The sequence below is a fragment of the Corvus hawaiiensis genome, chromosome 25 (genome assembly GCF_020740725.1).
Source record: "Corvus hawaiiensis isolate bCorHaw1 chromosome 25, bCorHaw1.pri.cur, whole genome shotgun sequence".
Taxonomy (NCBI): domain Eukaryota; kingdom Metazoa; phylum Chordata; class Aves; order Passeriformes; family Corvidae; genus Corvus; species Corvus hawaiiensis.
In genome coordinates this window covers 4,352,216-4,375,805 of record NC_063237.1, presented here as the reverse complement: position 1 = coordinate 4,375,805, position 23,590 = coordinate 4,352,216, and the positions used below count along the sequence as shown (strand labels likewise).

General features: G+C 46.2%; 2 long non-coding RNA genes across 2 annotated transcripts; one reads left to right on the top strand and one right to left on the bottom strand.

Annotated features, from left to right (window-relative positions):
• Positions 1-1,954: 1,954 nt before the first annotated feature.
• On the bottom strand, positions 1,955-9,798 carry LOC125338220. The gene is made up of 2 exons (XR_007208226.1): positions 9,559-9,798; positions 1,955-3,121 (listed from the first exon to the last, which is right to left on the bottom strand). It is a non-coding gene; the product is annotated as an uncharacterized LOC125338220 (long non-coding RNA).
• On the top strand, positions 8,941-14,237 carry LOC125338219. The gene is made up of 3 exons (XR_007208225.1): positions 8,941-9,546; positions 13,581-13,728; positions 14,151-14,237. It is a non-coding gene; the product is annotated as an uncharacterized LOC125338219 (long non-coding RNA).
• The last annotated feature ends 9,353 nt before the right edge of the window (positions 14,238-23,590 follow it).

Sequence of the window (23,590 nt, the reverse complement as noted above, 5' to 3'; positions counted from 1 at the left end):
TTACCTATACTCGAGGTGTCTTCACGGGCACAGATGGAAAAGGCTGTAAAGGAAACATTCGAGAACTGAGGGTGCATTAGAGGAGTGATTGCAGCACGGTGATTTATAGCTGCAGTAATGGACTGGGTCTCAGCAAGCTGAAATCCAATTATCAGCCCTGCCATCTCAGGCAAAATGCTTAAGCCAAACTTTCTAATCAGTGCTTTTAGGTTTAGGTTGGTTTTCAGAGGTGCTCAGCACTTCCCCACCCCACAGAAATAACATATCCCCGGCCTTCTGCAAAGCAAACCCTCAGCATGGAAAGCCAGTCTCCCCTCCCCTGTCCAGGAGGAAAAAATAGATTAAAAAACTCCCCAAAAGAACCCATCAAATCAGGTTATATTTGACACTACTGTGCTTGATAAATATTTCCCATAGCTGGGTTGCAAATCAATAATCTTACTCCGTGTTATCAGGAAAAGCAAAGCGAGGAAAGGAGGACACAGAGCTTAAAAATATCAAAAACGAGGGACATGATTCTCTTCCTGAGTGAATCAGGATGGGGAACATTTCCATACCCACCTCACAAAGGCACTTGTGAGAGTTAATTCAGGCCTCTGCAGAAAGTGGCTGGAGCTCCACAGATGGAAGCTGCTGTAGAAGGGCTCGGTTACTGAATAATGAGGTGCACAACACACTCAGATATTGCTCCATATGCTTTAGAACACTGAGCCCTGCGTTGTTTTCCAGCAGCCTCAGCCGTTCCAACCTGCAGAGGATCAAACACTTCCCAGAATATTTTGTCTTTTTTATTTCTGAGGTGAGGAGATAGCTCCAACAGCACTGTTGTCTCTTTTGGGGGTTTTGAAACAAAAAATGTGATTTTTTTTTTTTAAAGAAGTGGGGGGGAAAAAAAAAAAAAAAAAAGAAGGGAAGGTTTCACACAGCATGTGCCAAAGGAACAAAACTTCTCCCTGGACATCTGTCCCTGAACAACAGAGGGGACCTTGGGTTTCATATCTCAGCTGAAAAGATAAATGTGGAAACACCACCCCCACTGTCCTACTGCAGTGTCATGTTTGGAGTGGGAGAGATCCCTCAGGAGAAATAACTGCTGGAAGCTTTGATTGTGCTGTGGAGTCTCCTCTTGCCTCTCATCTTCCAGAGAGTTCGCACCAGCACAGAGTCCTCCATACAACAGACAGAGGTTGTGCTTTGGTGGGCTGGAATCTGGGGAAAATCCTTCCTAAAATACCCTAAAATAGAGGGTGGGGAAAGAAAACAGGAGCAATTTTATTTGCCTTTGCAATGCCAGCTTGTGTGCCATGATTGTAAGGAAAAGGAGCATTTGGCTGCCTGAGGAATATGGGGACTTCAGCTCCTTATTAAATGCTTTAGGCAATTGAACCAAAATGTTGTGTTTTTACCAGGTTTTGATCACTATTTTTAGGTCTTCTGTTCATATATTCCAAAAGGAATTGGATGCTGATGCAAAGACAGCAAGCTGGACCCCACTAATTCAAAACCAGGGCTTCCCCTCTGCTCCAGTTTTGCTGCAGCATCTTCCAAAATCCACATTATCCCCCAAAACTACACACAGGAGGTCAGGCCATGTGAAAAAGAGCAAAGGGAGATGAAGGAGAACAGGAATTATACCAAAGCTGTGCTGTTATTTCCAAATTATCCATGAAACAGGGGAAAGAGAAATACAGATTTCAGGATTTTTTTTCTCCTAGTTGGGCCTTCAGCAGTGAGATGCAACAGGCAGACAGAGGTGAAGTGAAAACACAATCCAGTTGAAAGGCAAATGTTGTGTGTGAGGTGTTCCACAAGCCCACCAACCCTCTTCCCAAGCTGGTATCCAATCCCCAGGAAGAACCCAGCCCCAACCCCTCCATCCAGGGAAGGAGGTGCTCAGAAAGCCCTGGTGGGAAGGGGAGAAAGGGGTGAGCAAATGAGACAAACACACTTGAAGTAACTGATTTACAGAGGTGCCATTTACTGGATTCCTTGTGGAAAACCAAGTTCTTTGCATGTTCAGACATGATACAAGCACACCAAAGCAAAACCAAAGTCCACTGATTAATTTGTGATCCTTTCCACACCTCATGTCCTTTTCTGGAGGAGTTGGAATCCAGGTGAGTGTCAGACTTTATCCACAAATGAGTTCATACCCTGGGAGGACTCTTCTCAATCCTCAGCATTTCTGATGCTTCACAGCATTTCTTGCATAATTCATCCTAAAAGTGCAGCTCCCAGCAGGGCAGTCAAGTGAGAAGTGTGTAATGGTCTGGGAGCACCAGCCACAGCTTCCAGGGAAAGTTCAGCTTCTTGGAGCAGCCAGAGGGAGCAGTTTGGAGACTTCTCTCAGGAGCTGAGCTTCTCCTCGTCTTTGCCACACAGGCCACCCCTTCTGTCCACCTTCCAGAGGGATGCAGCAGCAAAGAGCACCAGGGCTTGGTCAGCGTTGGTGTTTGGCAGGAGCAGCCATGGAATAAACTCAGTTTATTCAGCAGCAAGGAATAAACTCAGCCAGACTCATCCACTCCTCATCCCTCAGATCCTTCAGCAGCTGCTGCTGGAGATACCCCTCGCTTAAAGGGTGGCGTGAGAGGCACACATTGCACAGCAGAGCCCGTGTTCATCCTTCCATCCCTCCCACCCCCCTAAAGAGCAGACATTTATATCAAATACACCACCAGCCCACTGCCGAGACACTGCTGTAGGTGGAGCTCTGCGAGTCGAGGCAGCAAATAAATGATTCTAGAAGTGTCAGACATTTCAGTCCAGGAGATTAGGGATTCATTGACTGCAGTGTGGGAAGAGCTGTTAAATAAAAACAATTGCAGCACGCTCACCATGGAAAGCAGAGATTCCTCTTTCATCTTGGAAATTATCTTTTTTTTTTTTTTTTTTTTTTTTAATTGGTTGTAATGCCCTCATATATTCAAACACAGTGCCAGAGCATTGGGTGAACAACAGAAAAACAGAAGAGAAAAAAATGCATGACTTGCTCACAGAAGTACCATGGATTTCACTGTTACATGTGGGGGTACACCAGAGGGTCTCCTGGCATGCCAGAACCTCCTTCCCAACCAGGAAAGTTCCAGAGAGGAAGAATTTGTGCTTAAAACCAGCAGCCCTGTAAACCAGGAGACAGAAACATCAGGATGTGCTTTGCTTCCTTGGGCAAAGCACTTCTAGGTGCCTTTTCCCCTCCTATTCCCCCCTCCTACCTTGTGTAAACGAGTCTCCACCTCTTTTTGTCAGGGAAAAATCTGTTTCCATGTTCTAGGGACAATTTCAGGGGGAGCCTGGAGGTCTTTCCCTTCCATGCATAAGAAATAATCACAAACTGTAAGATCTTACCCCACCGCATTACTTGTCTGGGTATCCGTGGAGTCAAAAGCACCACAGCTCTAACACAGAGAAAAGTTCAGTGGGGGCCCAGGGTGAAAAAAGAATTATTGCTGAATCCAAGACTAATGCACATCCCCTCCCATCAATTAAAGCAGGAGATTTTGAACTGGCTGGCAAAGTCAAATTTTCAGGCATTCCTTTGTTTGGCAGAGGAAAAAGGAACCCCAAATATATCCAACACAGAGGCAATGCGTGAGGGTTTGCAAATGCCTCTCGTGAACTTGGAGATGCATTCAGATCAAAGGAGCATAATGAGATATTCTGAATAATACAACGAGATATTCTGAGCAATATTTGATGCATCTAATTACCGAGAACGTGCCTCGCTGAGTTTTCCAGGAGCAGGATCAATGCCCTGCAGGTCCTTGTCCACAGATAGGATCTGTGGGTTGCCAGCCTGGATTGAGCTCAGGAACATCAGCAGTCACTGATTCCAGGTAAAAAAAACCTCATTAATCCAAAGGAAAAAAACATTTGCATGGCATGAGAGCTGTAGTCATCCTGCTGAAGACCTAAAACAACTCCACGGATGAGGATGGAGCTCTTGCCAGTTTGGTCCAGTGGCAAATGGGACAAATCTTTGGCCTTGGCATGAGAGCCCAGGTTAAACCAGAGGTCCCAAACCTCCTCTGCACTTGGCCACACATTTCTCAATGTCCCAAAAAAAGCTGAAATCAGCCAATCCAGGACCCCAATTAACTCTATAAAAAGATCTTGGACTCCAGCACTCATCCACCAGCTCCAAATCCCAATGAGTCAGCCCCATCCCAACCAACCCGAGAGGGGCTCCTGGCTGATAATTTAATCTTTTAAACGGATCACTCGTAACAGATCTGGCTTTTCTGAAGCTGCGATCTTTTCCTCTGCTATTGACTAATACTGAAAACTCCAGCTATGCCTCTTCCTTTCCTCTGAACACCGGATCCCCTTGCACGGAAAATATCATCTCGAGGAAGAGCCCGATTAAATTGTGCAACTCTTTGCAACCTTTGGTGTTACTGTATTAGGTGGGGAAGCAGCAGCAACGCTGGAAAACACAGGATCTTTGGGAAACCCAGCATATTATTAGGTTTGATGAGATCCATTTTCTTGATGGCTTCTGAAAGATCTTTGTGCTAATTAGCTAAGAATACCACTGAATTATTTAATTATCTCTACTTTTGTGCCATAAAATATGTTGTCATATCACACTCTGTCTTGCTGTTGCTCTTCATACTTAATGATGCCTTTAGAGTTCCTGATTTCCTTTGTTCTCCCTCTGCAAGTGGTTTTTGGTGGTGCTGGGGAAGGAGGGGAGAGCGGAGAGGGGAGGCCAAGGAAAAAATATCAGGTTTTAAAGAAATTTTTACATGTGGGGAAAATCTTTACACGTGTTCAGCTCCAGCTCCCTGTGCCATACACAAAGTGTGTCTCAAAGCTACAGTGGACCGATATATTTATTACTAACCCAATCAGGAATGCTTTCCAGAGGGGAAAAAGGGGAGAAAATACCATTTGGAAAAAAAAAATTTAAAATCAGCAAGGAAGGTTTTTTACCGAGGAAGAGGTAAATTATGATAATTACTCTGACTGGTAGGGTCCTTAAGTATTACTAATTAGCATTTATTGCCTGGATTATTGAAACAATGTGTGTGTTCCCAAGAGTGAGGAAGAACTGGGATGCTCTTTCCTTGGGAGCCCTGGGAAAAAGGCAGGGCAGCAGGAATGCGGCACAGTTGGCACCGAGGCTCCTCTCCTGAGCACGGCGAGCTCCAGCCTCGTGCAGAACTGGAATTGTACCTTTGGGAAACCCACGCCTTGAACTCCTCAACCCTGCCTGCCTTCCCCCCTCTTTGCTCACGGAGAAGTGAACAAAATGTAGGTGGAAAAAGGAAAAAAAGAAAAATCATCAGAATGGTTTGGCAATGGTCAGAGGTGCAGATTAATGTGGAGTTAATGCTCTGGGAATTACAGTGTCTCCTGTTATTCCAGGGACTGTGCACAAGCCTGCTATGAATAAGCATTTCACTGCTCTAAAGCACTGAGGTATGGCCAAGCACCTCCTCACAGAGGAATTAAAGGGTTAACAAATCCAACAAAAAATAGGAATATTATGGTATTTCCAACTGGCGTTTTGACCGACTTTGTGAAGAGCTTGCAATCAGATTTCGGCATAAAGTGCATTTTAATATCGAGCATTTATAATGTGATTTAAGTTCGGAATTAGAAATCGATCAGGAATTAATCAATCATCTAATCAGCACTAGCCACTACGCAGCATCTCAACTGCAATTTGCTATCTGGCCCAATAAATCCTTAAGTACCTTGGAAATGATTCAGGCAAGAAAGGCAGTAAAAGTATTCTCCTTGTTTTTTTTTTTTCAGCTGCAGCACTCTGCAACTTTAGGTCCTGTTAAACCCCTGGAAATAAAAGAGCAACAATGGAAAACTGCAGAATGCCTTGGACCTTTTTTTTTTTCACCTTTTCCTGCCACCAAACCCTGCGCCTTTCAACTTGGGAGAGCAAGTTCCAACTCAGCCACAACGAGGTCAAAGTCACTGAGCTCAAAGCTACAGTTGCTGCTCAGACAAAATTCCCAGACACCAGAGTTTTGCAAAATCTACGTTATTTTTTCTTTTAAAAAAAAGAACTACATTAAAAAAAACCCCCACGCCTCATTTGCTCATCTTTCTCCTTCTAAATTATTTGCATCACATATTGCACAGAATATTTAGCAACGCGTTATATTAAATATCATGGCAGCATATTAGATATATTTTGAATTGAAACTTGGTCCAGCCTGGTGGTTCTTATTTTAGTGTTGAAGAAGATCTTTAATTCTTATTAAGCTTTACTTATTCTATTTATTGATTAAATTAATGCCTGATATTTATTTTCTCTTCCATTTTCCTCGTAAGAGAAAAAAATGTCTTTTCGTCCACGGATTCGTTTTATTCCAATGAAAACATAAAATTATAGAAACCGGTGAAATTATTATTGGAAAAACACTGTAACGCTAAGAGAAGAAAGCCTTGGAGCCATAGGAATAAGACAAAAATAAATGCCAGCCGCAATATCCCTCCTTTTGTCTGCAGAAGGTAAAAAACGCTGCAGGAATCGTTCTGGACTGAGTTCTATCTGCTCAAAAAGAAACGATTCGGGCTGGATATTTATCATGTAACTGAGTTTTAACAGCGCTGACATTTCTGCAGCTCCCGAGCACGAACGTGGCTGAAAATCCCCCTGAACCTGCCTGCCCTGTGCATGGAATTATGGAGTGGGAAGGCAGGGAAGGGAAGGAAAAGGAAGGGAAGGGAAGGAAAAAGAAGGGAAGGGGTGTGGGGGGGGGACACTTGTTCTATTCCAGCCGCTATTCCCTCTTTTTCTCCTCGCAAGAACCTCGCCTTTCCCGCTGGAAAAACAGGGTCGGGGGAGCGCAGAATTCGCTCTCCCCCCTTATTTTAATCCCCGCCGATCACTTTTGGGGCCAGCTCGCCGCGCTCCCCCCGCGCCTGCGGCCGCTCTGTCCCTTTAAAGCTCCAGCCCCTCTAATTGATGTGTCTGGGCCAGTCTAGACTGGGAGCGATTGAACCGGCTCCCAATTACGCTGCGCGCAGGGGCGCGGAGCCTGCGCGGGCTCCGTCCTCCCCCTTTTCCCAACCCAGCCCTCCCCGCCCATTGTTTTGCCGCAGCCCCGCGCAACCCCCGCCCCGCACCGCGCAAGCAGCGCGGACACAATAGCGACCCCCGGGGAGGGGACAACGGGGACGCGGGGGGGGCTCCCAACGCGGGGACCCCCCCCCCCGAGAAGCGGAGGATGCGGAGGGATGCGCGGAGATGCGCGGGGGACCCATCCCAGCCTGGCGGACAAAGCGCTCCCCCCTTCCCTGCTCGCGGAGGGGGGAAAAAATTGCGATTAAAAGCGTCGGAGAAGGATAAAAAGCACCCCAAAAAACTACTTTTTGCTGGTGTGGAAATGGCTGGACAAAGGTGCGGGGCTCCAGCGCTCCGTGTTCCAATTGAGAACGCCAAGCAGGTAACAGAAAAAAAAAAAAAAAATGCGGCTCGCTTTGGAATTAAAGAACGTTTGGAATTATGTAGAAATTCAGAAGTACAAGGCTTTCTTGGCATTTTTTTTTTTTTTTTTCCGCGGAGGTAAAACGTTCAGTCAAATTACAGCGGCAAGAAAAAGCAGCTAAAATTCATTTTAAAAAAAAATCAAAATCAAACAAGCAACCTTTTCCAGTTCAATAACTGTTAAACAACAGGAACCAGCAAACATATCCTAAAGCTCTTAAATACCAAAATGTTACACCATCAATTAATTTTTGGTGCATCACGTTTTAAGTTCAAGCATTTGCATTCAAATATCAAACAGTAATTCGGTGCCATAACAAGGTACAGTAACTTCATTATAAATTGCCTTGCAGAACAGAGATAAGAAATACAGTTCCAACCATAATTAATTTTACAGCAACACAAAAAAATCTAATAAAGGAAAACAGCAGCAGCAGGAAACATTTCGAACATTTCTGATTCATCATTTACATATCATATTGCCCGGAAAAGCAGCAGAGCTGGAAGTTCTAGAAAAGGACTCAAAGAAAACTTCAGCATTTCTTTTTACTTTCCAACCATTAATACATGCAACCATTTTATTCTGCAGTTTATTTTCCCACCCTATAAAATCCAACCCGTCTCTTGGCTTTTTATTTTTTTCCTCTCCTTTTTTTTTTATTTTTTAAAAATTATATATATATTTCTTTTTTTTTTTTCCCTTTCTTTTTTTTTTCTTTTTTTTTTTGGTGTGTCCATAGAGCACATTTCCAAGATTAATCGTTCAGTTTTAAACTTGGAAGCATGAGGCATGCTGGGATTTCAGCTGAGGTCAAGCACCAATGTACCGAGCTGTTACTGTTACGCTCTCAGGGTACTCTGTGTTGCTCTCAATAAGGGGGGGAAGGCAAAAAAAAAAAAAAAAAAAAAAAAAATCAAAATTGAGATGCTCTGTGCAGTGGCCTGCAGCAAAAAAATCTCCCTCTTTTACCACAGGCGTGTTATTAATATTCCTGCATCTGTAAATATCTATAGTTTTATTTACCTATATAAATGAATACATACGTAGCATCCATCCGTGGATCTCCACGCACACCTCAATAACTGTATTTACATCCATCCATATCATGTATATCTTATCTACACACGCATATATAATAATCACTCTCTGTGTACACACATACACCCCCATATCTGGATCAGCTGGAAAATTATCTCGTGAATATACACACACACATTTTAAAAAAAATATTAAAAAAAAAAAATCTCTGTGATACAAACGCTAATTTTAATTTGATTTTGATACAGAAAATGGCCATAACCACCGCCCTACATCAGCCGGTGGAGCCTAAGGAGGAGAAATACACTTATTTTTCCCTTAAAAGGTCTCTAAACACTATTGTATGTGTGTGTATACGGCTCTAAATATACACACCCGCGCTCACACATATACACACAGAGAGAGGATATATTTATAAAATAAAATAAAGACGTCAAAGCACAACTCACAGCTCCCAAGAGCCTAACCCGTGGATTTAAAAGCTAAACATCACAAGTTAGGGTCTCAGGGATTGAGAGGGGCGCAACAAACTAGTCCTTGCAAAAAAAAATATATAAAAAAAATAAAAATACCAAAACCAACGGGGATCAAAAAATAATAATCATTAAAAAAAAAGATCAAAAGGAGAAAGAGGAAAAGAATAGCAGGCAAGTTCAATTCATGGCTCAAGATTACAAAACAGGACACACAGGTGGAAGGAAAGAGCTTCTCTAAGGACCCTCTGTTGAGAGAATACATTCCATTTTTAATCGTTTATACAAAAAAAAAAAAATGACATGGCGCGGCAGGTTCCTTACAGCTCCCAACAAGGTCGCTTGCGACAAATACACGAAAAGTCTCCGCATTTAAATAACGAAGAGGAAGTTTGGGGCAGTGACGGAATTATTTTCATTGTTTCAACGAGAAGGAATGCAGAAATAAGAGCAGGAATCTGCAGGCTCGCTCCCGGCCCCTGGCACAAAGCGTGCAGCAGCAGCAGCAAGGCGCTGCCTCCCCGCCCCCTCCGCCAGCCCCGGGGATGGAGAAAAACCCCGAGTCGCCACAAAACCAGGTAGAAACTCACCATTTGGAAGCGGGGGAGGCTCCGATCGGCGGCGCTGGGAGCAGCCGGGGGGGCCGGGGCAGTGCCCGCACCAGGCTGGGTGCCCGGCGGGGTTTGACACCCGAGCGGGTGCGAGCGTGCGGTGTGTGCGCAGCCGGGGGAGGGAGGCGGCCGAGGGAGGGCGGGTGTGTGCAGCTGGGCAAGCCGCTTGCATTTTTAAAACATCTCTCTCTTTTTTTTTTTTTTTGTTTAAATAAAAAAAAAATATATATATATAGGGAATATATCAAGGAAAAGCTGGAAGGAAAAAAAAAAAAAAAAAAAAAAGGAGGTGGGGGGGTGGGAGGGTGGGGGGAGGAAAGGAAAAGGAACCGAATTCCTCCGCAGCTCCTCTCGCCTGCCGCCCTCCGCGCTCCCCAGCAATGCCGCTGCCGCCGCTGCTGCTGTTGTTATTATTATTATGATGAAGAGACGGGGCTGGGGGGCTGCGGGAGCCGGGGCCAGCCCGGTGCCGGAGCGAGCCCCAGACTGTCAGCGGGGAGGAGGAGGAGGAGGAGGTGGAGGAGGAGGAGGAGGGAGGAAGGGCGCGGGCAGCAGCGCCGCAGCCCCGGCCGCCCTCCCCTGCCAGCCGCCGGCCGGGGCTTCAAAGGAAAACCTGGAGAAAAAGCCGCTCGCCCGGGAGAGGAGGGTGCGAGCCCCGCGCACACACACACACACACACACACACAAAGGGACTCCATCCTGCACCGACTCCTCTCTCCGAGCACCTTGTGCACCCCCAGCCAATGGAAATTTACGCCGGCCATAACCCAGAGCAGGATTTCGTCCCCAGCTTGCCACCTCCTTCCCTCCGCTCTTCTCCCCTTCCCTCCCTCCCTCTCTTTCCTCCCTCTTTCCCCCCCCCACCCCCCCGCCCAAATAAATAATACGGATCCGCACCCTCCACCCAGCTCTGGAACCGCTTTAGGCCCAGCGGCATAAGCGGGGAGAAGCCGAAACGTACCGGAGGGCCCGAGGTTAAAAATGCAAAATATCCGGCGCTGCCGAAGGCAGGTCCCCCCCGGCCCCGGCCCCGCCGCCGCCCGGCCGGGGGCAGCGGTAACAGGCACCATTACGGAACCATCATCATCATCATCATTCACTCCGTCCTTTTCTCACCTCAGGAGTCTGAGCCCATTCACCAAAGTCCTTCCTCGTCCAGGAGCTCAAATATTTTCTTTTTTTTTTTTTTTTTTCCTCCTTTTTTTTTTTTTTTCCTCCTTCTGGATCAGCCAGTCCCGACATCATTAAACTACAGTCCTCCTCTTCCTCCTCCTTCCTTCTCCCCCTCTCTGTCTCCCCCTCTCTTTTTTTTTTTTTTATTTCAAAAAGGGGGAGTGGGGGGGTGGCTGGGGGGTGTGGGGGGGAAGCAGACATAGCTGCATGAAGTGGCTGCCTTTTCGAAAGCACATTTAATCTTTCCTGGCTCCCCTAGGCTTCGAAGAAGTAGAAGGGAAAGGAGAGGAGAGGGGGAAAGAAAAAATCCAGGCAAGGGAGGCTGTTGAGGGACAGCAAGCATCAGGCTCAAATCAACGACCAGATGAAAATGTACTAGACCACACTGCCCCCTCTCTTCCTCTCGCTCTGTCTCCTTCTCTCTCACACACTCTCACTCCTGGAAAGCTTCAGTGTCTGGTTACAGACTCTTTTGGATCCTTCCCCCCCCCCCCCCTCCCCACCCTCGCCCTTTGCCAACTATCCTAGAGATTCCTTGCATGCCTACTTAAATCTTTAACAGAATAAGGACCCGGCTCCCCCCGCCGCCAGCCCCGCACACTCACACACACTCACACACACCATTGCCGGTCACCCCTCCCCAATAATCTCTTAAGCTCCCGGGAGAAACCCGCCGGCGCATCCCCGCCGCATCCCCGGCCCCGCCGCATCCCCGCCGGGTACCAGCCCCGGGACCCTCCGGGCAGCCGCTCCCGCTCCCCCCTCCGCCTTCCTAAGGGGGTGCAGGGGGCTGAAGGGGAAGGAGAGGGAGAAGCGGAGGGGCTGCAGCCCTTCGCCTCGCATCCCTCCGGCTGGCTGTGGATTTTAAAACAATAAAATCCAGCGCTGGCTCTCCCGGGTGCCCCCCGCTCCCCCCCTCCGCCACGCCGCAGCCGCCCGTGGAAATCGCACGCCCCACGTCTGCAGTGAGGCAGGCAGACTGCCTGGCTCATGCCCGTGATGACTTTAGAGCTGACAATCTCCTCTCCTCGACCCCCCCTTCCCCTCCACACCCACCCCTGCGCTCAGTGGCAGCACTGCTGCCTCTCGCTCCAGACTATATTTGCAATATGTGCTAATTTACCAGCTATATGCCCTTGGATTTTAAAATGAACTCATCAGTCAATGTTTCTAGTACCGATGCTCCCTCTCTCCCTCACACACACCCTCCACTGCAGACATGTTACTCATTCTCCAAGCATTTCCTCCCCGAATGTCCGTCAGACGCATATACACTTCATTGATCAAACCAAATCCCCTGATAACAATAAATAATAATACAGACAGTTAACATCAGCGGGGAGTGGAGCGGGGGGGCGCGGGGGGAGAGACAAAGATGACGACTAAATCTGCATTGTGCTTTAGGAGGCTGAGCCCTGCCTTTCCCAGAGATGCTCCGCACAATGCGGGGCACAGGTAGCCCCGAAACCGAGCTCACTCCTCGTCCTGGGGCCTTCCCCAGACCCCCCCCGCTTGCCCAAACATTGGGAATTGGTGATGCCTGATACCTGAATCCGCTCAGGCTTCAAAAGGTGTTTGTAGGAACAGGAGGTGGTTCTGGCTATGGAGGAGAGGAAGCACCTCACGCAAAATACAGCAATAAATCCAGGCGGTTTCTTTGTTACGCTGAGCACTGCACAGACACTCAGGAATTAAAGGTATCCGGGCATCCAAAGACACAAGGATTTCCAGAAACACCTTCTCAGCTCCCCCTGAAATCTGTTTCCATTGTACTGAAGGCGGGGAGCACCTATGCAAGAAACCAGGTTGGGAAGACGGGCTGTTAAACATCCCTCTCTCGCACGTGCCGGGTATTTCAAGGGCTTTAGGGCTGCCGTGGCTTCATTTCCCAGTTTTCTGGGGCTGAGACAGGGGAAGCGGGAGATTGGGATTGCCCCTCGGGATTTTGGCTAGTTAGACATCTTGTGTGGGTCTGGCAAAGAGAAAGTGGCTGCAGTGTGAGCGTTCGGGAAGTTAGGGAGGGTGGGGCTATCTAGAAAAATTTGACTCACTGGGGTAACTCCCTGAGCACAGGAATCAAATTATTGCTCCAAGCAAACTGCATTTTATGAGCAGCAGCCCCGGAATGAAATTCTGCATGCACACAGAGCTGGAGACAGCTAAAATAAACGCATGGAAATAAATACACAATCCATAATTAAATTATTGGGTGCAATGCAGAAGTCCCTGGGTGATGGAAGAGGTGGGATTATGCAGCAAAGTCAGTCTGGGAATCCACGGATACAAATTTTCTTATTTATACCGGCATAATCCTGATTGGCATCAGCCTAGATAGGGGAAGAACCAAACCCTGTGTACTGAAGGATCTAATCTTTGGGAAAAGGAGACTGGATTAGTGACTGTATCTGCCAACCATCCTTTCACTCCCTTTGGAGTCCCTCACCACCACTGCAAGATTTCACCATCACACAGAACGTTTCACATCCATTGTCTCCTTATCTTCCTTCCCAATAAAAAATGTTTGATTTTTTTTTTCCCGAAGTTTTGTAGCAAACACATAATTTCTTTACACACTTTAGCCAAGCCTTTGGAGGATACTTATTTCAAGCAGTTAACACCTGACCCCAATTTTTGTGGGTAATTAGTGAGCTAGATAACCACACAAAGTGGGTAATTATTTAGTACCCAAGGGTACTGTACAAAAGGGTAGAGGCTGGCGGTATTAACAAAAGCACATCCCTAATTATTGTATCCATACCAATGTTTTAAGAACAGTTACTTCCACCTAATGAGCCATGATAAATCAGTAAACTCTTTTGCTTCCTTAGCATGGGATAACCAAGGGCAGGATGGGAGAGCAAAGCCAATGCAAGGCACAACTCCAGTTTGTGCAGGCTCCGAGAGAAGCGAGAGGAATCCCCCTGGAGAAGGCAGCGAGACTGGAAGTGCCTGATCACCATCCCTAACAGCCAACAGGTGGGTTGGGAAGGCTGGAAAAGCCGTGTAGGAAGTTTGTAGGGAGTGCCTCGGTCTGCTTGTTGCTGAGGCAATGTGGCCGTGCTGATGGATCCTCATGTACAACAGCCACCTCCATCGTGTTCTAACCAAGCTCTGTCTTGCTCCTGGAAATTGCTTTAAAGCTCTACAAATGAGGTGGTTTGTGTTTGGGGAAGGTCAGAAATGCCAGGGAGTTGCAGGGGGGGCGGGGGAAGTCACATTTGATGAGTTTCAATTACCCGACACCACCAATATTTATGCTGCCACAGCCACATTTCTCCCACGGAAAACACTGCACCCTCAGGGGACTGTCCTCAACTTTAAGAAGGAAGAAATGGGAACTATATTGAAATAGAAACTAAGTAAGATTCAGCTGTTAAATCCATACAAATATCCCCAAGGCAGGTGTCAGAGGATGGTGCCAGACTGGTTTTGGTGACAGGACGAGGAGCGATGGCCAGAAAGAAGAACTCAACAAGCTCCACCTCAACCTCAGGAAGAACTTCCCATGGAGGTGGCAGAGCCCTGGAGCAGCTGCCCCAGGAGGGTGTGGATTCTCCCTGTCTGGAGCCATCCCAAGCCCACCTGGACGTGTCCCTGTGTCACCTGCTCCAGGTGAGCCTGCCTGGGCACGGGGGTTGGACTGGGTGATCTCCAGAGCTCCCTTCCCACCCCAGCCGCTCTGGGACTCTGTGAGAAAGAATTTGGTTTTAATCAGCAGCGCCACGTGAAGAAGAAGTGTTTGCTGGAAGCAGATCCATGAGCTGGAACACAACAGCCCCCATCCCCTGACCACTGCCTGAGCACTTCACACTCACTTAAGGACATCCTCCAACCAAGACATTACGCTCAGAGGAAAAGCACTTTCCTCTTTTCATTGCTTTTATGAATCACCACCAGCATCCGGACACTTCATTTACTGGAGTCCAGCAGCCCTGTTTTGCAAAGACTCAAATTCCAAAATGTTAAAGGCCTTCAGGCTGGCAAGAATTAAAAAAAAAAAAAAAAAAAATAGAGGTATCATTCTATTTGATTTGATCACAGCTTTGCATTTAACTCAACTTGCTGCTCTGGGCCAGGCACTACACGAAAAACCCACAACTGGCAGCATCACCTGGCCCTGTGACCACCAGGAATTCAAAATTTAAACAGAGAAAGTTTGAGGGGTTTCCACAACTTCTCATATTTCTCTATTGTTCTGTGGTTTGTTGGGTTTGGGGTTTTTTTTTTTTGGAGTGAAATAACCACAACTGAAAGAGGCCTGAAAATTGTTCTCATATTTAAAAAGGGGCCAAGTCTCTGCAGTCCATTTATAAATAAATATAAATACAATTGGTATCCCCTCCACTAATCCTCTCAGGGACATGATTTGCAGGAAGTTCTTGCAGAAATGGAGTGAAAGAAAGTTTGCAGAGAGAAGCTGGAAAACAGAGAGGAGGAATGAATTTAATCATGGAGACAGGATCAAAGGAAGGAGAGACCTTGCTAGGTGCACAGTTACAGCAGAAAATCAAGTAAATACAAACTATTGCAAATTTTTTTCCTCAGATCAATTGGAATTAGCAATTCAAAGGGGAAGACACACAGCAGAAGGGATGTTCAGCCAGGGAGGAAGCTTTAGGGATTTCAGCATTAACTATAAAACCTTGAGGCCTTTTTGAGACAAGTCGATAACTTCACTCTGGGCAAAGTGTACAGAGATCATTTAGGAAATATCTTTGAAATAACAGGTACAGCTCAGCTGTAAGGACAGCATATATGACAGCATATATGAGAGGTTTCCAAATTAATAAAATGTCTTCAGGGGAGTAAAGAGCATTCACTGAAAGAAATTAAGGATTCAAATGATGTGAGGAAAGGTAAAAATTCAGAGTGTGGGGCACAGCCATGGAAAGCAAAACTGGGCAAAGGCGTCATGACCTGGACATTTCCAGGACGCTGCTCTTGACAACAAAAAGCTTCTGATTTGAGCCTCACTGTTCTGCAGACCAGTTCCACACCAAATCACTGATAAAATCAATATTCTGTAAAAATGCAGAACCATCAGGACAACACTTACCGTGTCCCTGGAGGGTTGTGAGTCCTTGGAAGATGCTGCTGTGTCCAGATTGCTTTTGTCACCCTCATCTGATGCCCTGGTACTCAACAGAGAAGGCAGAGTGTGGTTCAAAATTGTGTCAGTCCCATTTCATCACCACCAAATCCTTTTCAACCAGCAGCTTCCCCCTCCAAACCAACAGGTATTGCCTCCCCCAAGCACTAAAAAGTGGTGGTTGGATTTTCCTCCCACCCCTCAGTTCTGCCAACAGGTTCTCCTTGAGCTCCAGCTCCACCCATTCCTGGAAAATGGGGAACAGTTGAAATAATGAAGGTGAGAAAGCCCTAAAGTGATTGGATCCCAAGGTGAGTAAGGCAAGGAAAAGAAGGAAAATGAGGCAGTGGGAAAGGCCCTGGGAGTCTGCACTTACTGAAACCCAGGATTAGGGAAAAGGAAAGAATTCAACAAAAGGTCAGTCAATGTCACGGAAGAATTCTGAGAGAAAGTTTACAAAGACTGATTCATCCAAAATCAGAGAAGTGGGAACACTGCACCCAGAATTTGTGTTTTGTCTGTGGGCAGTTACCAACCTGCCCTGATCCCGAGTTCTCCTAAAAGAAAATGGATTCAACCCAACTAAAACTCAAGGTGAAACTCAAAGTTACGTGGATGAAGTCACACAAAGAATTATTACATCACTCTGGCATGATTTGCCAATTCCATCTCACATAAAGCACCCAAACCCCTCAGATTTCACGTGGGTTCAGGGCCACCAAAAGTTTAAGTTTAAGGGATCTCTCCTCACAGGGGAGACTCCAGGGTGCTGAGATATCTAGGTGTCAAAGAAATCAAAGCTCTGGGCTCTCCAGGCAGGAAATTCTGTCACACACAGAGAGCTTCACACCCCAGCTCGTGTCCAGCCACTCCACGGGTGCTGGGAGTGGATTAAAAACCAGGGAGCCACGTGTGGAGAGGGATGTGACAGACAGAATGAGTGTCAGGACTTACGCTGGGCCCAGCAGACACTGCTCGGTCTCTGTGTGCCAGAAATAGCAGCAGGAGGCAGGCGCAGCTCCCGGTGCCCCTCTGCACTCCTGCATCGCTTCACTGCAGGCTCTGCTCCACCCTAAACCCACAGCTCCTCCTGGCTAGAATGCAAAAAGACAGCATTAACGCTTGCAGGAGATGCAACGTGAAGAAAACAGGCAGAAAAACCTGAATTTCAGCTTATTTACTATGATAATAAATCACATTACTTAGGATTTTTAATGTGCTGTAACAATGGTCTCGACTCGATTGTGTAGAAGTAGTTTCGGGTGATAAATCTTATCAGTGCCAACTCTGCAAAGCTGAAAAAGGTGTCAGCATGGAGACAGTCCACCAGAAACATTTCTTCCCAGTGTGATCCTCGCAATTCCAGCATGAGTGTCTCTGAACAGCTCATACAGGATCAGTTCCTCTGCCTTTGCAACTCTCCTGAGGAGGAACAAGGACCTTTATTTTATAGGCAGGGAGTAGAACCAAAGAAAAATAAGTGACTCATCCCAGACCCCACAGGGAGTCCACAGCAGAACTTCTGGGCCTGCACCAAGGGCTTAATAAAGGAAAAGAAATGGTTTAGCTCCAAAAGGTAGAGGCTGTGCACAGCCTTTGCCCCATCAATAATAAACCAAGACAAGCCCCTTGAGCTGCACGCGAACCAGGGACAAGATTGAAACGACAACCTTAATTCACCTGGTGTCTCCAGGAAATCCAAACTCGTTTTTCCCACAGGAAAATCCAATTCCCAGAGGAACCCCTCCCAAACCCACCTTTCCCTGGGATAATTCAGTCACAGCCCCTGATTCTCACTGTTTGACCCACACGGGTGGTCTCTGCTTCTTGCTGGAGCTGCTTGTCCACGCGGAGCCAACTGCAGCAGCAGCTCCCAAGTGATTATTTGATCACTTTCCTGCTTAATTGCCAGTTTTAATTACTCGCATGGCAACAACAAAAAGCCAAGCTGGCAACGGAAATCCATTCTTTGGACAACTTCTGCCTCTTCCCTCAGACACAAACTACTGCTCTAGAAGCCATTCCTGATTAATAAGGGGCCCTCGTGGGAAAGCCACTGGATTTCATTTCCTTCAGCTGACAGCCCAAGTCCCTAAAAAGCAAGGGCAAAAGAACCTTTATTTTATCGTGGCAAGATGACACTGTTTTTCCCCTTGCCATTTTCCTTCAGGAAGATATATTAGCACTACATTTGCTCCTCCATGTGGTGGGATTTCTTAAATAAAAACGTATGTTCTATACGTCTCAGCTTGGAACCAGAGCTGCATTAGCCTGTTCACCATCCACGTTTGCTTCAGACTTGGCCAGCCACCTAGAAAACCTGCCAAGACCTCTCTGGCAGCCTCTTCCTCACAGTTCCAGGAAAACATGGAATATTCAAAGAATTTCAGGGCCTCCCGGCTTCGTTTGTCACCACTCTCCTTGCCCACTTAGAGCTAAATCACAGGCAAATTGCTCTAATGTCCTATTAAAGATTTAAAAATGGTCTTCTCCAGAGGAGGGTATCTGAGGACAAATCTCTGCTAATATATAATGCAAGAGCCCCGTTCAGATGTGATGCAATGTGGCAGGAGGCAGGGAGGGAGCTGCTTTACAATCCTGGAGCTTCCCAAGGGAATCCTGTCCTGTTTGGGGCTTTTAAACCTCCCTCAGCTACCCAGGCAAAGGAGAGATTGGTCTTGTGCTCGCTGTTATTCCAGAAACGGCTTCAGAGTGACAGAAGGGAGGGTTAGATGGGATTTTGGGAAGGAATTGTTCTCTGTGAGGGTGGGCAGGCCCTGGAATGGATTTCCCAGAGAAGCTGTGGCTGCCCCTGGATCCCTGGAAGTGTCCAAGGCCAGGTTGAATGGGGCTTGGAGCACCCTGGGATAATGGAAGGTGTCCCTGTGCACGGCAGGGGGTGGAATTAAATGATTTTTAAGGTCCCTTGCAATCCAAACCATCCTGGGATTCTGAACCCATTGAGGTTTCAGACCTGTGGGATGGAAGAAGCAAACAAAAAGTGAATTTACAGCAGAACTCATCACTGCTGGGGCTCAAGGCAACGCTGTTGAAGACTTGCTGAGTGCCACTGCCACAGCTTGTCTGTGAGCTGACCTAGGGACAGGGAGGTGACCAAAGGACATCGATTCCATAACCAAAATTCAGAGCAGGATCCGTGGGAATGGCAACTGGAAGCATCTCCTCTGCAACTTAACCCAGGAGCCAACTCCTTTTAAAGAGGAAAATCCTGAGTGAACAAAGTCACTCTTGACCAAGAGCAAACCCTGGCCCTGAGAAAGAGGCTTTAAATAATTTGGAGAGGTTTTTTTCTTACAGAGAATAAAACATCCCTGTGATTTCAGATGTCAAGCAGACTTCCTTGATTCCCAGCACTAATTTATGGATTAAACATTTAACCCTTGATTTGAGCATGGACTGAGAGTTCCCTGTCACTGAGAGCTGAGTAATAAACTAAATACAAAAATTGCTATAATAGTATAGATACTGTATTTATAATATTATAAATATTGTATTTATAATATTATACATTAACAGCTCTGTTTTCTTATATTATAAAACTATTGTGTCATATATTATTAATATAAAAATAAACACAATATTGATGACCAATGACTTCAATCCAGAGCCTCCAAGCAGCTCTGATTCAGCAGCCTCACTACATCTTTACTAACGTGGAATGCACTGGACACTGATTGTACTTTTTCCATTAACACCTACCCTGCTTAACTCCTCATTCAATAATTATTCTCACATGCAAATGAAGGCAAGCAAGTGGCTGAACAATCTCAGGGCTATCAGAAAATAAGTTCTTTTCCCACTTCAGAAGGGAAGGGCTCTCTCTAAAATTAGCTGTAGATCTGCAGCAGGGAGCAGCGGAGCCTTCCCTTCTTCCCTTCCAACTTCCTTCCTATTTTCCCTTCTCTTCCTCGTTCTTTTTTTAAAATCCCATCCTCCACATCCCACAGGCTCCTTCGCAGGAAATGCAAAGCCAAGGGGAGCTGAGGCATCTGCCAGACTGCAAACACCACTCCTGCGAGCCACTCTCGGGTGCCACGACTGCTGTTTGTTGTCAGAGGAGATGAGAGGCCACTTCAAACACAAGCAAAACAAACTTCTCACTAAAGCCCCATCAGTGCCATTAATCCGGGAATGGGTTTGACCTGCTGCTTGTAGCAATTCCTTAAATCTCACTTAAGCTGAGGAACACAAAGGGGCTGCCTGCACTCGCCAGGGACTGTGGTGACCCCAAATCTCACACCAACCTGGGCTGCTGCAACCACAAATGTCCAGCCAGGATCGCCTGGGAGTGACCTCACACTGACAAGGGGATGGCAAAACAGAGCCAGGTGTGACCCTCACTGCTTCTGAAACTTTTATTACTCCTGGTGATGCAAGGCTTCCAAGAAATTCATTTCTTGAGGAGGGAAAAGGCCACAGCCCATGTTCAGGTGCAGATCTGTGGCCTGACTGACCTGGATGTCGTACCCAGCCCTCCAGTGATGCTCTGCCTGGCCCTGGATAAGTCACTCCCCTTCCTCTGCTCTCATTTCCAGTGGGTAGGAATTACTCAGTGGCCCACACATTTGAATAATTACCATTAATACTGCAGCACTGCAGCTGTTCAGCCCGTGAGCCCAAGAGAAGGGCAAACATCCATCAACCCCTCACTTTTATTTGCCAGTGGAGCCATACATGGACTGGGCCACACTCCAGGCTTCCTCAGCATTCCTCCCCCAACAGTGACAAGTATCATCAGCTTTGGACAGCCCAGATCTGCCCTTCCCACTGGATTTTCCCAGCTCTTGAGTTGCTGCACTTCATCCCAAACCTTACGGAGCCTAAGCTCAGTTCCAAAGTTTTTACAATGAACGCCCATAATTCTGTGTATGGTTATTAAAAACATAAGTATCTAATCTGTTCTAGACTTGCAAAGTTCCCACTAACTTCTAAAGCAATTAGGTTCCTTTTTTTAATTAAATACTGGTGGAAAAAGAATTGCTTTATAAAACATTTGCAATTTGTCACTATTTAATTTCACTACTTGTCTCCTTGCCCTCACTTTGTGAGACTGAGAGATTCCCGGTCTCCCTCCTCATCCTTTCTTTTCCTCAGAACATCCATCTGTTCCTTTCCTTTCTGATGGGAATGGTTCAGTGCATCCATTTCAGATTTCTCTCTGCTTGGGACCTGCTTGCTGGCACCTTTTTAGCCACTTTTTGTCCTCTCAGATTTGGTGGAACAGCTCCTGTGCCATCTTAGCGTCTTTGGACCCAAAAATTTCACTTTAGTGTCAAGCAGGGGTTTATCCACTCCCACTTTATAAGAGCAACAAGGCCTAAAATGTTAATAAAAACTAAAATTCATGGCTTGAGTTGAGAATCTACTGGATCTAAGAAAAACAAGCAGCAAAGTCTGGCTGCCCATCAAGAATTCCATGATCCTTAAAAAGGGTCTGGAGTGGAGGTGATGGGAAGGAGGAGCCACTGCTTATAAGACAGAAGGAAGAATTTCAATTTCTTCCCATGTCTGCCCCAGAAACCTGATTCTTGAACTTATTTCACCAGGAAACAGGGCCATGACATTGCACAAAGAGGATAATTTCACCCTATAGCGTGCACAGATTATTTGCTCGGGGAGAATACATTTTGTGTTTTGAATGTATAAATCTAAATATATGCAAGTGGGACTGCCTGCAGCACCATCAGAGTCAGGGCAGCCAGGAGTTTTGTCTTATTTAAAGAGCAAAGATAAAGAAAGTGGGAGGTGTATTCCCAAATATTTTGGATCTTCCTCTGCTATGGGAAATTTCCAGCCACGAGATTTCTTTTCTGTTCCAGTTTGCTTTTATTGCTTAAACCCTGCTAGTCCAACACCACAATTATGAGTTTGTCCCTGACTGAAGCCTGAGTGAACACAGAATTTATCCCAAAAACTCACACTGGAAATGCTGAACTGGGTTTTACATCTAAATCCCCAAGCTGGGAAGAGGAAAAAGTGGGAATGAGAAGGAAGAAGTGGTTAAAAAAAGAGAGATGAGCGTGGCCATCTCTGCTCTGGCCTCAGACTGTTCATTTCCAAATACTGAGCTGGTCCACACCAGCTCATCCTTTCGCTTTCCAATTGCACTGAGCACTGCAATCGATGTCCTCATCTCACTGAAAGGACATCTGTGTCCCTTATAGATTAAAATTTTATACTTTTAAACTCCAACACACGCACACAGAGAGAACTTCCCTCTGCTGGCGTTCCCAAAGGCGCGAGGAGCAGCACTGCTGAGCTCTGGGCTCTGAGTCTGGGCAATGAAATTGTCTTATTTTTAACTGTCTGAGCAGCTTTCAGGCAGGAGCAAGTTAGAATCCAGATTAATTCATGCAGAACCCCATCATCATCATCATCACAATCACAATTTAGCTCCCAAGGTTGCTGTGCTTGGAATTCCAGTTATGACACGAATTCTATACATTTTCCACAGATTTAGAAATGGCCTCAATAGAACACTTAGGGCCTTATTCATTAAACAATGAGTCATTCTGGCATTCCACTCCATCTCATCCCAGTTCTTACACAACTTTTATGTACAAATTTCACTGCACTTAATGCATCTGATTGAGGAGGGTGGCAGCAGAGTTTCAGCTGGGTGTGGAAATAGATGGAACTCACTGGTTAAAAAAAAAAAAAAAAGGAGGAAAAAATCCCTCTAATGGTGAAAGTTTCATCTTCCACGAGCATGTGAGAACAGGGAAGCAGAAGAAAATCTGCCATGAGCATTACTGTGAGGATTTCCTTGCTGCCCAGCAAGCCAGGAGAATAAAGTATTTCAGAATACAGCACTCGAGTAGCAATTCTGGGCAGATAATTTCAGTGGTGCTCTACAAGAGGCTTAAAAGCTTCCCTTAATGTGCACTTTACAACTGTGGCAAACTAATGATGGTGCAAGACCACGAAATATTTCCCAAATCATTTCCCTAATGACCTAAAGCTTTCAGATGGGCTGGTTGTATTTTGTGTGTGTGATTTAAATGAGGATTGAGTTGAAAATTGAGGATTAAGCCAGAGCAAGAGCTGTCACCCGTCTCTCAGGAACGCACCTGTATTACAAACGGCGCAGAACGCCTACACAGCAAACATAGAACGATTTTTTGGTCAATACCGACTTAATCTAGGCAGAGCACATCAAAATACTGGGTTTTACCATTCTCTAGCAGCTGGAATACAAAGTTTTTTGGGCCACACTGGTTCCCAGCCAGCAGGAGTCTGAACTGTTGTCATTGAGTCCGGGTAAACTGGGAAACGCTACAAACTGCTCTGAATTTTTTAACTGAGAGATCTCAGCACAAATAACTATTTTACCTTCTCTTTGTCCTTTCAGCCTCCTTCCTGACTGCTGGATACGTGGCTGGGATTTCTGGGTGCATGGCTGGGATTTCTGCAATTCCTGCAAAGCTGGAGCAGAACACCCTCGGAAGTCACTGCTCTTCTATCAGGTCTGATTGGGATTAGAAAAGAGTCTCAGAATTTGTTGGGAAGAAGGAAGACACAAGAGCACATGAGGCAAATGAGCTGTCCTTTCATTGGGAACCAATCCAAGACCTCATAATTCCTTGGATTTTTGCAGTTTTCTTCATTACACACGTAAGCATCAATGCCTATTTTTGGTCTTTATCCCTTACAAGTCACAGTAAATTTGGAATCCACCTCACCACATTTGCTTGTGCATTATCTCCCGAGCCCTCCCCATGCCAAGAA